This window comes from Globicephala melas, chromosome 14 (assembly GCF_963455315.2).
Source record: "Globicephala melas chromosome 14, mGloMel1.2, whole genome shotgun sequence".
Classification (NCBI taxonomy): Eukaryota; Metazoa; Chordata; class Mammalia; order Artiodactyla; family Delphinidae; genus Globicephala; species Globicephala melas.
In genome coordinates, this window is record NC_083327.1 from 55,592,753 (window position 1) to 55,595,208 (window position 2,456).

The window sequence follows — 2,456 nt, forward strand, 5'->3', positions numbered from 1 at the left end:
CCAGTCTTTAGGAGGAGTCATGTCCAAAGTTATAAATTGGTCCTGGTTGACTGTGGAATATTAGGGATACCATCAGGGATACCTGGAGGACACTGCAATAAAGCCATTGATACCTAATTTGGTTACAGTTTAATAAGACACTTATCACATTTCTTGGGCATAGAAGTCGTGCATAAATATTAGTTGCCTTTGTCTCCTCTACCCTATATCACTGAATACTTCAGTCATCACAAGTATTTATTTGTCTCTCACTGCTCTGTATCATTGAACCTCTCATTTAGTGTTTGATCTTTTTCTTTTCTTTTGTATAGACAATTTTTATTTCTGTTTTCCCTGTACCCTAAAATGCTTACCCACATTCTCTCCAATAACCATGTTAATCAACTCCATTAGAAATCAGAGGATTACTTCTATCAGGATACGTAACATCAACTTAACCCTATGTGTTTATTTCCAGTGCTTGAAATTGTTTTTCATTTAGTTTCACAAAATCATGGCCAACCCTTAAGCCTCATCACAGGCCCTACCTACTCCATGAAGATACCCTCAGCCCTACTGAGTTTGTTTGGATTCAGTCTACTATTTCCTTTAGGTAAGTCCCACTCATTAGGCCTTAATGATTTTGTGTGTTAGCTACAGCATCACAAATAGATTGTAAACTCCTCACCTGTCAGGACTTGATGTGTATTTGAATCCCACGTAGTGCAAATTCCAAGGTAAGAACATGGCAGATGTTCATTAAGTGCTTGTGCTTACTGACTTAAAGAAAGGTTTTGTGTGGGTGGAGGAAGGATTCTTGAACCTCTGGACAATACAACACTTGGATCTTTCCTAACAGGGAGTGGTTAGCAGATTATTCAGTGTTGGCAAGTGCCTCTTCCACTTCTCTTCCTTGTCAGACATCTTTATGACCTGCCTTTTGTCGTTTTACTATTTTCCTTCTGCCATCAATGATTTGCTTGGCTCTGCATCTATGAGATATTTATAATTATAAAATGACATGAGGTAAACATGGAAAGAATTTGTTGAATTCATCACTGAATAAGAGATGTTGCTCATCACGGGGTAATGTGATATGGCAATACCCTAATCACTGGAATGTTCTGTGTATATTATTGAACATAACAAAAACGGAACGGTTACACCATGCACACATGACTTTACAAATTTATTCTCAGAATCGGTGAAGCAGTAACCATAAATAGCTGCTTGTATTTTGCTCTGTTATATATAAATGTAACAACTAATTATAGACCTATCTCCAGTGTCTCTGGGTTAGTCAACCAGTTATTAGATACGTACAGATTTTGCTGTTATATAAATAAAAAATGGAATAGTGCTTGGTTGAGCTTTTCTTTTTATGCTCTATAAAGATAAAAAAAATCAAGAACATTAGGACATTTATGAACGATATTAATATTGCACAAAAAATCAGTATAGTAAATTGGACTGCTGATATAAAATTGTTATCCCTCTCAATATCCTTATTACAGAGCTTTTTTAAAAATATCTTTATTGGAGTATAATTGCTTTACAATGGTGTGTTAGTTTCTGCTTTATAACAAAGTGAATCAGTTATACATATACATATGTTCCCATATCTCTTGCCTCTTGCGTCTCCCTCCCTCCCACCCTCCCTATCTCACACCTCTAGGTGGTCACAAACCACCCAGCTGATCTCCCTGTGCTATTTGGCTGCTTCCCACTAGCTATCTATTTTACGTTTGGTAGTGTATATATGTCCATGCCACTCTCTCACTTTGTCCCATCTTACCCTTACCCCTCCCCATATCCTCAAGTTCATTCTCTAGTAGGTCTGTGTCTTTATTCACATCTTACCCCTAGGTTCTTCATGACATTTTTTTTTTCTTAGATTCCATATATATGTGTTAGCATATGATATTTGTCTTTCTCTTTCTGACTTACTTCACTCTGTATGACAGACTCTAGGTCTACCCACCTCACTACAAATAACTCAATTTCATTTCTTTTTATGGCTGAGTAATATTCCATTGTATATATGTGCCACATCTTCTTTATCCGTTCATAAAAATATGGAACGCTTCACGAATTTGTGTGTCATCCTTGCGCAGGGGCCATGCTAATATTCTCTGTATCGTTCCAATTTTAGTATATGTGCTGCCGAAGCGAGCACTACAGAACTTTCTAAATAATAATTTTCTAAGTTATCCTAAGTAGCAAATGAGAATCATGTACACAATTAATTGGAAATTTGATAAACTGAATTATGGTAGTAGTTTTCTAATGAGTAACTGATAATATTAGGAAAGGCAAGATGATATATTTTCTGCCTTTGTTCTTCAGACAGAGCTGTGCTTTTACTTCTACTGACCATAACAAAAGTTTTCTCCCCGAGTTGTGACAGGGAAGGAGAGACAGTCATTTTTTCTCTAAGAATATCTGTGATTGTTATCCCCATGAGAAATTGCCTAAGG

General features: G+C 36.5%; 1 non-coding gene across 1 annotated transcript; it reads right to left on the minus strand.

Annotated features, from left to right (window-relative positions):
• Positions 1–2,048: 2,048 nt before the first annotated feature.
• LOC115851581 (U6 spliceosomal RNA) lies at positions 2,049–2,155 on the minus strand. The gene has a single exon (XR_004038856.1). It is a non-coding gene; the product is annotated as a U6 spliceosomal RNA (small nuclear RNA).
• Between the last annotated feature and the right edge of the window lie 301 nt (positions 2,156–2,456).